General features: G+C 34.8%; 1 protein-coding gene across 2 annotated transcripts in view; it reads right to left on the bottom strand.

Annotated features, from left to right (window-relative positions):
* SYT1 (synaptotagmin 1) overlaps window positions 1–15485 on the bottom strand; it is a 432690-nt gene that overhangs the window by 356652 nt on the left and 60553 nt on the right. For both annotated transcript variants that reach the window (XM_036252912.1, XM_036252913.1), the window contains exon 2: window positions 8111–8176. The gene's annotated coding sequence lies outside the window, so the exon portion shown is untranslated. The remainder of the gene's footprint in view (window positions 1–8110; window positions 8177–15485) is intronic.

Below are 15485 nucleotides of genomic sequence, written 5' to 3' on the forward strand. Positions count from 1 at the left end.
GTATATCATTTTATCATGCACTCATATAAAACTGTCCTTTAAAAATAGTGCAGGTAATAACATGTGTTGGATGTACTTTATTTCTGAAAACTTGCTCAGTTTACAGTGTGTTTAGGTTGATTTTCTCTGAAGAAAGTAACCCCATTTTGACTCCAAAGGAAGTACTTTCCTGGTAGGGTAGACAGCCTTTTTGGTACTCTTTACAAATGTCTACTGACACAGCTTAATTTATAGGGCCATGAAGACTGTCAAAATGTCTCAAGTCTTCCTTTTAAAAAAATTTAAATCAAATTTATGGGGTAACATTGGTTACTAAAATTATATAGGTTCCAAGTGTATACTTCTACGATACATCATCTGATACATCACACTGCATTGTGTGTTTACCACCCACAGTCAGATCTCCTTCTGCCACCATATTGTTGTTTGTGTCTATAAATTTTGGTTTGTGAATTTGTTACTTTTCAGTTTTATATCCCACATATGAGTAAAATCATATGGCTTTTGACTTTTTCTATCAGAAATAGCATGATAGTCTCAAGATCCATCCATGTTGTTGCAAATGGCAATATTTCATCCATTCTATGGCTAAGTAGTATTGCACTGTATATATGTACCACATCTTCTTTAACTGATTATCACTTCTCCCAACAAGACATACAAATGGCCAACAGATATATGAAAAGATGTTTATTAGGGAAACACAAATCAAAACCACAATGAGATGCCACCTCACACTTGTTAGAATGGCTATTATCAATACAACAAGTAAAAACAAATGTTGGAGAGGTTGTGGAGAAAAGGGAACCCTCATTCACTGCTGGTGGGAATGTAATTTGGTACAGCCACTATGGAAAACAGTATGGAGGTTCCTCAAAAAATTAAGAGTAGAGTTACCATACAACCCAGCAACTCCTCTTCTGGGTATCTACCCTAACATTTTGAAAAGATTTATTTGCAAAGATATATGTACCCCTATGTTTATTGCAGCATTATTCATGGTGGCCAAGACATGGAAATGACCAAAGTGTCCTTTGATAGATGACTGGTCAAGTCTTACTTTTAATCTCTCTGAAAGAGTCATACTATTGATCCTGTCTAATTTCAGTATTTGCTGTAAGAAGAGGCCTTCAAGGAGAGAGCTCATGGTGAACTCCACCTAGAACATGCCTACATCCTAGTGTATCAAAACCAAATTTTATCTTGCATCCAAAATTTCTAACCATTCTTTACTTTTTCTTCCTTCACACTTATGTCTGTTTTACAATTTTAAAAGAGTGCCCCTTTAATATTGAAAAGGAGTTATTAACTTCTATAATAAACACTTCATAAACATGTACAAGTTGACCTTTAAATAATGCTGAGGTTAGGGGCACTAACCTCCCCCGCAGAGAAGAAAATCCACATATAACTTTTACTCCCCCAAAACTTAACAACAGTTGTCCTTTGTGTCTGCAGGTACCAACATCCATGGATGCTCAAGTTCCTTACATAAAATGGCTTGGGAAAATGCATACACTCAACCCCTCACATCCATGAACTCCCAACTGCAAATAGAAAGTACTGTTTTTCAAATGCGGTTGGTTAAATCCATGGAAGTGAAACTCAGGGATATGAAGGACCAATTGTATTTTATTGAAAAAAAAAAAAAAAAAGTGACCTGTACAGTTCAAACCTGTGTTGTTCAAGGGTCAACTGTACTGAAATTCTCATATGAAACTTTTACATAGGATTTATTATCTTTATTTTTATAGATGAGATATTGTGGCAAAGAGATTAAATTGTCTTCCTGAGGTCATACAGTAAATGGCCAAAATAGAACCTGAAAACAGTTCATTCATCCACTGCCAACAAGCTTCACTATAAAAATGAATACCACAAATCAAAATAATGCTCTGGTGAAGACAAATACATAAATAAGTCAGAATGTTAGAATAGAGCAAAATTAACATTAATTGTTCAGATAGCTTAATCATTTGCTTTAGAGTTTACATATTTTTATTTTAAGCATTTCCACGTCCTCTCTTCCATAAGTATACGTTATATTTCAGATTCATGAAAGATGATAAAGTTTTCAAAATAGAAACTAATATCAATGAGAGCTTCCAAACCAAAAGTTAATGTTTCTAACAGTAATAGACTACACTTTATCGAATAATTATAATAGCTAACTTCAATATAGCGCCTAATAACATGATACTGTAATATAAAGAAATAAAATCACTGCATATCTTGAACTCATTTGATTATTAAAATCACTCAATGAAGAAATTAAAAGATATAGAGGTACACTAAATTGCCCTATGTTCCATAATCTATCCAATAAGTAGAGAATTTGGAGTTCAAATTCTCCAAGAATTTGAACATGGAGAGTAAGTTTCCAAAGCCAGAACTAAGATTAAAGAAGGCTCCTTGTTTAGTGTTCTAAAAAAAATACTCTAAGTCATGAAATACCTTTATCATGAATAATAATGATTATGGGAAACCCATCTTACCTAATCTCCCAAAGAAAGTGACCAAATTCTCAATTATTTGGTAAGTAAAAAAAAGTGATTCTGACCATGATACATCAGATGAGTATCTTAAAAAGATAATCTATTATGATAAATCAAAGTAGTACTATTCTCTGTATAAAGTGAATATTCCAGTACTTGTAATTATTCTAACTATAAGCTACTTGATGACAGAGATGTACTTTAATCACCCCTGGAGTAAAGAATGAAGAAACGTGGAAGTGGGGTACAGACTGACAATCCCCAGAAGAGGGGGTGAGGGGAGAGATAAACCACAGAACTTATATGCATGTATGCATGAACAATGGACATGGACAACAAAGCTGGGGTCGGGGGGGGGGGGGAAGGGGGTATCAATGGGTGGAAAGGAGAAACATCTGTAAAAAAAAATAATTAATTTTAAAAAAGGAATGAAGAATATGTAAAGGAATGAATTTCCAAAGTTGTACCAAGGATTTTAAAGGGAATAAGTCCAGAAAAAACAAGCATAAAAATCTAAGTACATATTGTGAGAGTCCATTTTATTGTTATTTACTTTACAAGCAAAATAAATCTACCCCCCCAGGTGACCTTTTATACTTATGACTATCATCCATTTCAATTTTGGTTCTACGTTTTCTATCTAAAGATAGCTGTCTTTAATAATTAAATTCTCCTCTCATGGTTTAATTTTAGCATCTGAAGGACAAATACAAATGATGAAATCTAATGTTTATTGATGATAAGCAGTAAAGAAAAGTAATGTTATATGTATATCACATGTATTTTGCATAGACAAATGACATTTCAAAAAGTGCTATATTCATTATTTCCACCTCCTCCCACCATGCCATCATTCATACGGGAAAATGAAATATGCCTCCATCAGCTGTAATGTGCTCAGTTAAGAGTAATACCTTGGCAAGGAGGGATAATCAGACAGACCTGAGTTCAAATGGTAGCTGTGCTGTTTACTCATTAGGATGACTTCCTAAAGCTTTCAGTTCTCATTTTCATCATCTATAACACTGTAATAATATAGAAAGACTTATTTTGATAATAAAATGAAATTTAATCCTGTTTACTAGAGCATCTGACACAAACTAAGAGCCCAATAAATGTACCTCTTTCCTTTACCAGCTCTCTTCCTTTTAGGCCCATGCTTAAGAAAGGTAATCGGGATAAAGTATAAATTAACAGGATTTTTTTTTCTAGATAACCATTATTGTCTAAAACAGAAATCAATCAGCAATGCACTTTTGCAAATACTATATTGGATTCGCAAAGCAGCAAACGAAAATATTCACACGAAAGAATTTCTTTTTACAGTAATATAATGTAAGGTTTTATATAACAATGGAGGAGCCAAATTTTATCATTAAACATCATCACAGTGATACCCATATATCTAATTTGATCTTAGAAAATCTTGGGAAGTAGACTGGGAAGATTTTAAAAAATTATCCAGATAAGAAAACAAAGAATCAAAGAGGTAATTGCTTAACTGTTACTGATGGAAGAGTATATATATATATATATATATATATATATATATATATATGCATTATTATGTATTATTATGATCCAGTAGTTTTATAGGTATGTGATCTTGAACATCATTGCCTTCCCCTATGCTACTGGACTCTTCATTGTGGAAGGGGGATTGGATGAAGCCCAGACTCACATTCCTGAACTCTCTGTGTCTATATATGTACATAATTCTTTTCACTATAAACATCATCCTAATGAGCTATGTCAAAATAAAGTTTTGGGCAGGTAGACACTAGACAGAGTTATTTACATAAAATTTTATTAGAGTGTTGGTTAAAAGAAGTTTAAATTTTAAGAGACTTCTTGAACCAATTAGAGATCCTCAATTTTTATATAAGCATTTTCAGTTAATATGGTGGCTAGAACAATCGAGACTGGTTAGTTAAGGCAGAATTTCTCTTGATTCTACCACTAGCTGTAAATGACTTCACTTATCTGTCCTTCTAAAATAAGAATATTAAAGGAGGTAATGTCTATAAATGAGGCAATTAGAATAGATACATTTTTTTCCCTAGCTGCATGCTACTGTTACACATACAAGTGTCTATGTGTCTATACTTTTTTACTATAAGGACTTGTTACTTCAAATAAAAAAGGTTTGACTAAGTTAAATTTCTGAGGGGCATTTGCAAATAACATTTATTTTCTAATGAACCACAAAATACTTTCCTAGTTAAATGTGTTTTGCATTAGGACCTTTCTTACTGAATACTTCTTTTCCTATTTGGTGTGTCAGGAACGCAAGATTGTTAATAATAGTCATGCCTTGAGTGAGAACATCAACCACCAGCAGTTTTGTAAATGCATCCTCTTTGTTATTATTATTATCCAGTGTATTCAGAGTCTGCAGAGAGACGACCCATGGAGTTCTTGAAAGTCCCACTGAGTGTTCAGTAATTGAGAGAAAAATTACTTTAAAATACGATTTCCAAAGGTTCTTTTTCTTATCTTTCCTTAACTTTCTTAAGCACAAAATTTTATGAAGTATAATTTCATTGTCCTCTAAAGAATCTTTTGTAATATTTTAATCACCTACCCAATTGTTTTAAAGCTATCGGCTTTGAGGAAAAATAATAGATTTGTATGGCTTTCTATGCTAAAAATCTTTCATTTATATGTTTGATTCAAATACAAATAGTAAAAACTCACTTATCATTGATGGGTTTATAACACAAGCACATATCCTATAGATTAGTGGTTCTCAACCTGTGGGTCGCGACCCCTTTGGGGGTCGAACGACTCTTTCACAGGGGTCGCCTAAGATATAACAGTAGCAAAATTACAGTTATGAAGTAGCAACAAAAATAATTTTATGGTTGGGGGGTCACCACCACATGAGGAACTGTATTAAAGGGTCACGGCATTAGGAAGGTTGAGAACCACTGCTCTAAATAAATACAAGAAAAATAGTCACTGCATTATCCATGGCCTCACCTTACATCATGCTGTGTTCCGTGTGCTCACACCTCTGTCTAAGTCATGAACTCTTTGGAGGTCAAGACAAATATTAAAACACTTATGTTTTGACAATGTTTCTCTTCCTAAACATTATATAAAAATTTTAAAGAATAGCCTGGCCGGTGTGGCTCAGTGGTTGAGCGTCGACCCATGCACCAAGAGGTCGCTGGTTCGATTCCTGGTCAGGGCACATGCCCAGGTTGTGAGCCCGATCCCCAGTGGTGGGCATGCAAGAGGCGGCCAATCGATGTTCTCTCTCATCGATGTTTCTCTCTCTCTCTCCCTCTCCCTTTCCCTGTCTCTCTCTTTAAAGTCAATAATAAAAAAAAAAATTAAAGAGTAAATTGCCCCTTTTTATTATTCGGGCTTAAATTGAGTTATTTATGAGTGATTTAGTCTGTAGTTGTTAAATAAAAGACAATTACAGCCTGAAAGAAAAAACTGCTTCAAACCACAAATGCACCAAAAAAAGGCATGCTTTCTTTCTTGAAAACATGTACATTATTTTTTCTGGGATTGTTCCAATGAGCAGGACTCATTACTGGAATCAGTTCCCTCCAAAGTTTGCCATAATAAATCAAATTTCAATACAATTATGAAAATTGCAGTTCAAATCAAATAACTTATATGTCATACCTAAATAATGGACCAAATAGCACAGATAAATCAGATCAGAAAAATGGCCACTAATAGCTTTTTACAGTGAAATTATAAGAAACTGAGACGGGGTAAGGTAGATAATACCTGGCTCTTATATAAAAAGCTTCAAAGTTCTGTCATTAAAAATTCGACCTTTGTACAATGAGTAATGTACGGAATTGAGATTATGTTTAGAAACTGAATTATGTACATGAAAAACAAAACTTAAAGAGAGCCCAGTCTTCTTGCGGGGCAATTGCTAGGTATTGAGAAATGTTTGTGTTGTGGGTGAATGACTTACTTAACTCTGGTCAGTAAGATGTTGAAAAAAATATCAACAATTGCTCATTTATTTCACATTTTGCAATTTATTCAAATCAGCAGAGTTTGCTTCCATTAAAATCTGATTCTTAAATTATCTTTCTTACATCCAGAGCTATGTAAGCTCATTCAGTCACCTCAAAACAGCATTTCACATATTTGGAGCTTAATTATCAAATGAAGGAACAGTTTTTGAAGGGTCTTATGAATCTCAGGTTTAAAAATTTAAAGTGTATAGCCATCCATAACTTAGAAAAATTGAGGTCGAGTGCTTGTGGAAAGTGAAACTGGACATGATTAATACTCAGGGAAGTAGAGAAACCCTCCTACTGCTTCTCTTGAATATAAATAACATTGGTTAAAGATAAATTAAATTTGTATCATCATAACCATGATTAATTATGTTTAATCATGCATTTTATTTTATTTTATCCTCACCCGAGGACATTTTTTATTCAGACAGAGCGGGAGGGAGAGAGAGAGAGAGAGAAACATCGACGTGAAGGGACACATCGAGTGGCTGCCACCTGCACGACCAACCAGGGCCGGGGACAAACTGCAACCGAGGTATGTGCCCTTAGCGGGAACCAAACCCGGGTCTCTCTGGACCGCAGGCCTACACTCCAACTGCTGAGCCAAAGTGGCCAGGACTATGTTTAATCATTTAAACTAAGATGTGATTTACACATTAAGATTATTTTTTAGGGGAAGCTAGAAAATTTTATTATGTAAGTGTAATTTGTATATCCTAGAAAAATTACTTATGAATTTATTTATATCACACATCCTTCCCATTTATATATAGCTATAATTTTGTGAATTCACTACATTTTACGTTAGTGTTTGTTTTAAATGTGAGAGAATTGCATGTACAAACTCATTTCAAAAGAACCATGGCATTAAAGGTGATATAAAAAGGGGCATCAGCGTGGATTTTGCTTTTGATCTTTTAAAAAATTATTTTGATATTCACATATTCAAAATGTATAATGTTTACCTCTAGGAAATCACTTTAATATTAGCAATTTTACCGTAAAAATGATATCAAGAATACATTTCATTTAGTTCAGTAAAATCATATTTAGGGAGATAATTATTACTGTCAAGTAACAGCTATGTTAGAAAAGACACATCGCAGTTAAGTTGTGAGAAGATGGATAAGAAACACACGCATGAGATGAAGCTATAAATTTTAAGCTTGCAGATGGTGACCATTATTTCATAATTCTGAGTGCCTAAAAACACACCAAGTAGATTGATTCTGTTTCAAATCTTGTTCAACATGAAAAAATTTTGCATCACATACAGAAAATGTGAGGCTCTGATTAAATTTTATTCCTTCTGTTTCTTCTTTAGAATTTAAAAAGATTTGATGCTAGTCAAAAGTTACGATGAAACCAACATAAACATTTTCTGCCACATAGATGTAAGACCAGGATTGCCCTGGCCTCTTATCTAAGACGATTATACGATAAGTGATTTTCCGTTTACTCCAGTAAATTGAAGAGTGATAGAAGGCTCCACTTGCTTACTATGTTAATTTCTCTTCTTAGCAAATAGAAAGGTGAATATTTCTGTAAAAGAATTTTGGAAACTCTTCTAATTGCATAGAAGCCCTAGTATAATTACTATGTCATAAAAGTACTTACGGTTATGTTAGAAATGCTGGGGTATTTTGGTCTCTGTTCTCTCTTTCAGATTCTTTCTTTTTTTTTCTAAAAAGGAAAGAGTATGCACAGTGGTTAGGTGACTACACATAGTTTAGAATCACTTCAGATTGTCATAAATATAACTGATACATTTTATTATTTCTACTTAAAAATCTTGCAATACATCCAAATAAAATATAATATATGTATATATATAGTATTAGACAGGGATTTATAAGTTGTTTTGAAAAGCTAGAGATCAAGATTTTTTTCTGAGTAGTTCAAACACTGATTTTCTGGAAAGTTAATTATGCTTTTGACATTATAGTTTTTGGTTGGAAAACTGAAATACTAATTTAGGCAGACATTGTTTGAGAATATTACATTATCATATTCATTAAAGAGAAACCATACAATTATTAATCAACTGAATGCCTAGTGCTACATATTATCAATATGATTGTTATAAATCAACCTTATACACATCATGATACTTTTAAATTTTATATTTTCACTAAAGTTAGGAGCACTTCAATATATTTCACATATTTGCCTATTTTCAGAGCCAAATCAGTGTCCAGATATAACCTAATACTATTTAGTATCTAGAAAGGTAGATTATACATAAAATAAACCTGTCAGGGGTAAGGAGAAAAATAGTACAACTTTCAGTTTATAGAGTAAGAAAACCAAGTCCTTCCCAAGAGTTAATATCAGGAATTGCTTTAATGTAATAAAGATATCAAGAATTTCTGATTTGGTTTGACAAGCTAGCAACTCACAAATAAAAAATTTCATAGTGCTAGAGACAAGGGCCTTTTAGCATAAGTTCTCATCATTTTTACTCTTTAAAAAAGTTTAGGTAGAATGAAAACCAAGAAGAAATGAAATATGTAAACATAGATTCCTAATCGGCGTGTTACTCAGTTTTAAGAGTCCTGGTGATGCCTTTCCTCAACAGAACAGCACTTTGACGCCAGCAGCTCTGGGGACTGGCTCACGTAGGTGCTGGGTGGAAAGATCTGAGCTGACAGCTCTATTTCCAAAGCTGCGTTTACTGCATCTGTTCAATGGTTAAGCTTCTGAGGTCTGCTTTCGTTTTAATTCCTGCTTGAAACTCAACTGTTCTCTAATAAAATCCATTAGAAAGAGCAATGTAAAAATGGGCTCAGATTTGCGTGGCTGCCTTTTAATACATGACTTTGAGGCACAATCAATTTTAGATAAGATTTCTATACATAGTTCCAGGCTCCTGACACTTAAAAAAAAAATTAAAACAGAAACTACAATAACATTCTATAGATGTAGATATTAAGGTAACAGAGTGACAAGAAATATGGCGGGGGGGGGGGGGGGGCAGACCCATTAGAGAAAACGAAAGTGTTCTACTAAAAAACTCAGGGAGCACCAGGCATTCTATGTATTGTACATTATTGCTTACCGAGGGGAAGGCTTCCCTAAGGGATGCAGTGAAAGGATTAAACTGTTTTTTTGACTTATGAGCCATCTGCAGGGATCTGATTTCATGTTGGTTCTGCATGCATATCTATCTCAAGGATGAATGAGCAAGCCTGTTCTGTAGGGGACAAACAATGAGTTTGTTTTTAATCTATGTGCTGAATATAGATGTGCCTAGTATTTTTCTGGTTGCTAATTTCTGTCTCTTGTACCTATAAACATCTATCTCTATTTTAGAGGAAAAAGGGGAAACAGCACAGTACGATTTCACACCTTGCGTCATCTATCTGGCTTTTCAGTAGTGAGTCTCAGCAGGTCTGACTCAGAGCACTGGCATTGAGATTTGGTACTTTTATGTGTTTATACAATTCCTCTTAAAAAAATCAACAACCCCCAAACATGAATCTGTTTAGGTAGATTTATATATTTTTCAAAAAATATTCTATGCATTCGTAGTCAAGAAAGCTGATGACTCTTCCATGCTCCTTTTATTCAGTTTTAGAAGAAGGCCTGACATGGGGGAAAAAACAGCCGAGACTTAGGATTACTGCAGCTCAACAGTAGCCAGAGATCAAACTGCTGAAATGTTACAGCCCTAATCGTAATTCTATTTACAGAATAAGAGAAACACTGCATGCTTTAGGCATTATACATACTACAAATCTTTGAATTTTCTTGTCCTCTTTTAGAGGAAAGAACTATTTGTATTCATTTTAATGTTGGGCATTTAAAGCCAGGTAGTGTAGTTGGTTGGAGCGTCGTTCCATACAAGGTTGTGGGTTCGGTCCCCGGTCAGGGTGTGTATGGGAGGCAACTGATCCATGTTTTTCTCTCTCTCTCTCCCCTTTCCTCATTCTATAAAATCAATTAAAAACAAACAAACAAACAAACAAAAATCCTCAGGTGAGAATTAAAAAAAAAAAAGGACAGCTGTGTTTTTTTTTTTTTTTTTAAAGGGGACTTACTTTCAAGAATGACAAATAACAAATATTTATTTAGGGTTGGATTTAGGTGTGCCCTGTAAATCTTGCCACTCAGCCTCTCTTAAACACGATTCAAATGGCCCCAGTAGGCCGAAATGGCACAGAATCACTCCACGTTTTAAATTTCAAAACTGCAAAGTGTTGATAAGCTCTGGGTTTCTCTTTCCCAGGCTCCCTCCTATGGAAATGCCTAAACTTGTGGTTAGGACACAGTTACAAAGTTGATGTGCCACTTCCTCAGCACAGATATCACTAATCCTAAGGGATTTTTTAAAGACATCCTTTGGCTTAAATACTTATTCTTGGAACAGCAGTCAGCAAGCAGAGGTTACTTTAAAAGGAGACTATCTCAGCCATTAGTGACTGAATGCGAACTTTTAAACAAAAAAACAATGCATTGCATGACAACTCAATGCATCACATGATTCTTGATGAGATCTTGGACCAACGGGAAGAAACAACTAGCTGTCAATAAGAACATTGTGACAGTAGATGAATATGGGTTATGAATTATATAATGGTATTATATTTATAGTAAGTTGCCTGTGTTTGATAACTGTTCTGTATAATGTAAGAGAATGTCCTAGTCTTAGGAAATACACTGAAATATAGGCTAAACTATTTAGGATAAGGCACACTATGTCTTCAACTTATTCTCAATAGTTCTGAAAAACATATGAATTGTGTATTCACACACATATATAATGTATATACATATATATAATGAGACAGAAATTATACAGGAAAAATATAAACAATTGATTAATCTAGGTAAAGAGCATATGAAACCTGCTTCTATTAATTTGCAACTTTTTATGAGTCTGAAATAGCAAAACAAACTGCCATTTTTCAGTATCTCTACCAAATATTACACTGCACTGTGGCTATTTTTATTTTGTTCATTAAGCACAAGATTGTTTCATTCTGTCTATAACTATAAAAGATAATGACATTTATCTGGGTGACTATTGGAGAGTATTAGGCAGTAAAAGGAAAATAATTCATTAAGTAATAGAGTAAACAAACAAATGTTCCATGAACAAATGCAATCGCTGCAGGTAGAAAGGTACTGCCTGTAGGAAGGTAGGTGGCCAAACAGTTGTGCCTCATAATTAGGGCAAACATTTTTTCTACTTTTTCTCTTTTGTGTATAACCATTAACAGCCATTTAAGAGGCTTAAGTCTACAAGCTTGTCCTCATTACAATAGAAGCAAATATTTACCAACCAAGATTGAACAAAGGAAGGGGGCAGGATAAAGGGTCTGCTCCTTTTCTGGTTGTGACACTTTATTATCCAAGTTAAAACATACGGCAACATTTGTTGGCTGTTGGAGTTACAATAATCACACACTGGGTTCAGCCATGTTTAACATTTTCATTATACTTAACATTATTTTCGAGTGGGTGGCGGATATTGAGGCAGAAAGGCACTGAATCAGGAGAGCCTGTTTGTACCTTGAAAAGGATGATGGGGATTAAATGAGAAGCTTGGGGAAGTTAATTGGGACTGAGTGAAGATAAGGACACTATTAAAGCATGAAGAAACAAAACGATTAAAATAAAAAGGTGTAACAAAGTCACAATGAGCACACTCCAGGGAGAAGAACCCTGCAGAAACACGCAAGCAGAATTATGCTGGTACTAGCCTCCAGCCCCTAGAACAGTGCCTGCCATGTAGATGGATATTGAATGAATAACACTATCTATTGACAAAAGTAAAATGTACTGTCATATAATCCTAGTTGGCCTGTGCCTCTATCTAGTGTGTGACTTTAGGCAAATCATTTAATCTAGTTTGACCTCAATTTTGTCAGCTGTGAAATGAGAGAGTGGAAATAGGTGATTCGCTGAGGTGCCTTCCAGCTCTAAGTATTTCTGTAATGGTTCTGTTTATTAAAATGGGCAACGGTGAACATGTTCATTGAAGAGAATAGCCTGATGTGAGTTTTAAATGAAGAGAAATGGGGAAAAACAGAAAAGATGAATAAAAGCGCAACGCGTTGATTCAAGTAATGGAATATAAATCCCCATGAAAGGGACTTAAATATAGATGAGAGAATGCAAAAGGTGATTTATGGTTTGTATAAGGTGAGTATTATATGTACTATTGATACAGGCATTCAGATGTGGAAATCTTTATCTGTTCATTTTGTTACTATCCAAGTGACTCCACACACTCTCTGCTTCCACATCTAGTGTCCCCAGGTGAACACTGCTCAAAAGAAGCCACAAAATGGCAGGTGTTTATGTAAATGTCCTTTTACTGCAAGCTCATCGAGTGGGCACTGCCTATCTTGGAGAAAGCTGAAGAAACTCATAGGGTCCATATTTAGTTCCATAAACTAAATTCAAGGAACTTAATTCAAGACCCACCAGGCACGACTGCTGACACCTCAATCCAACTTACGATCATCGACACAGGTTTCCTTGTGTTTTGTCTCCTTTAAGCATATCAAGCACTTACATTTTATAACACGCAATTTAGTCCTCCCTTACCATGATCTCATTATTTCCCCCTGATTTTAAATTGACAGCTAGAGGAGGCCATGCTCTGTAATTTGATTTCCCTCCAATAAGGTGGTACTTAAAGTGAGCAAATGCTCATCTGTCCATGGAGACGGGTAGGATAGACTTTGAGCTCAGAAAATGAACTGGAATGCTACCGATTTCGGCAGCTACCCAAAATGACTTCTTGGCCATCAAGCGTGGTTGGTGCTCCTGGGACTCCAGTGAAGGCCCTACTTTGCTTTCTTCTCATCATCCTATTTCCCTAGGCATATACATTTTGTTTACACTGGACAAGTACCCTTAAATGCACCTGAAACTGTAACTTGAAGCAAACTGGTCACTTCAGTCTGATTCACTGCACAGGTGAGCAGGGACTGCTTTTTCCAGCTTTGTCAGGACAGAGCACACTCTTTCTTATAATTCTGTGTTCAAATCAAGACTACGTGTGGCAATACCCCTCTAAGAAAGTTGGAGGCTGCGTGATGGCAGAATTAGTGTCTCTGCGGGCAGCGAGGGGTTAAAAAAAGGAGGAAAACACAAGGGAGAGAGAACACAGAATAATTGGACTGTTTTCAAAGGGTTTTGATTTCCATATAGATTCGAGTGCTCTAACAATTAGAGACTGTGGAGACTATTTAGATAAAATAGGTTCTTGCATAATTTATGGATTTATAAATAGGAGAAGCCAAACAAATACCTTTAAAAGTGCCCCACAGTAGCTGTAAAAACTGCCCACTTCTTAATAGGACAGAGGTTATTGGTATGACTCAGCCTTCTCAATCCTAAATACAAATTTAAGGTTGAAGGAGAGAAAATGATTCATTTAAGCCTTGTTTTGCTGGAAATTCAAGCCCAGCAAAATGTCATTGAACAAATAAGTGGGATGTTGAGACATGGCATGGGATCCTTATAGTTCAACATTAATGCTTTGCTGCATTTTAAGTTTAGTTTAGCATCATGAGAAGGTATCAAGCTGGAAGCTCGGGGTCAGCCATGATAAAACCATGGCCTATAAAAAGTAGTCTTTGGCTTCTTCTATTTTACATCGATTTGGGGAACAATGTTGAGGTAAAATAGAAAATAAGCGATTTCTTACGTTGAACTTATTCTCAAGACATCATCTCTGTCATTCTTACTGGTAAATAAAGAGAGTATACAAATGTACACATTAATACAGGTGTCCTGGACCTTCACGAGAAAACTGCCCTCTTCCAAGGTTCACTGCGAGAGTTAAATGCCTATTTTTTGGAAAGGCAACATAACAGTTCTATTTTTTTTTTTTTTTTTTAGTTATTTAATAAGCTGAATTCAGCAGATTGCATATATTTATCACATTCATCTTCATGGGACATGGCGAAGTAGGTGTCAAATCTCTGTTTCCATATGAGCAAACTCAGTTCCCCAGTTTTTTAGAGTTAATAAGCTCTGGAACTAGGATCTAGACTCAGCTTGGTCTGTATTTGACTCCTATTCCTCTCTTGCAACAAAGTCTCTGTAGTAATTGAACTTGACTTTAATAAGACAGAAAACCTATTTTCTAGACATTCTTCCACTACATAGATGTGTATGACCTGAAGCAATTCAAATATGTTTTCTACATCTGAATTGCTTTCTTTGTAAATGGGGTAACAACAATACTACAAGAAAATACTGGATTAACTGATTTATTGAGGTATCTTTGAATTCTAAAAGTAATTTAATATATCTAAGCTTAGAAGAACAAAAAGCCTTAATAATAGAAGCCTTTTCAAGGAATGTTCAACATGTAACCTTTTAGAAATTCATCAGTACTCCTGGAACTTTTCACTGAATATCATTATGCCTATATTAAGCAAAGATTCAAAACTCAATACAATAGTTTCATTTACATAAGAGGATTTAATATTGTGGGATTATCTTCAGAATATATTTATGAGAAGCATAAAACATTTGTCATACTATTTTTAACTCCAAATATCTACGGAGTTCATGTAGAATTATGTAAGACAGAAAATAAAACTGCATGGTCATGGAAGTCTAGAGATACATTTTCTCTTACTTAGAGTCAACAAAATCTGAGTGACTATCTAAATTAAGATATTCATATTAGGAGTCTGGCTTAAAGATGTTATGTGATGACTTGAAAGCACAAAAGTTCATGTTAACTCAAACTACCATACTCTCGACTCAGTCAGGGGCAGGGAATGTTTGGCCTGTGGGCCATATAAGGCCCACAAAATCAAACCAGCTAACATCACACATCTCATTAAGTTAGTCTGACCAAATATAACGGTAATTTTTAAGTCGATCCTTTTCTATGGCTATGAATTATGTTATAAATACCCAAATGGCCCTTGGCAGAAAAAAGGTTCCCCACCCCTTGGACAGCACTTCTTTACTTCTTTTTTTTTTTTTTTTTTTATCCTTACCCGAGGATATTTTTCCA

The sequence above is a fragment of the Molossus molossus genome, unplaced genomic scaffold, assembly GCF_014108415.1.
Source record: "Molossus molossus isolate mMolMol1 unplaced genomic scaffold, mMolMol1.p scaffold_m16_p_10, whole genome shotgun sequence".
Classification (NCBI taxonomy): domain Eukaryota; kingdom Metazoa; phylum Chordata; class Mammalia; order Chiroptera; family Molossidae; genus Molossus; species Molossus molossus.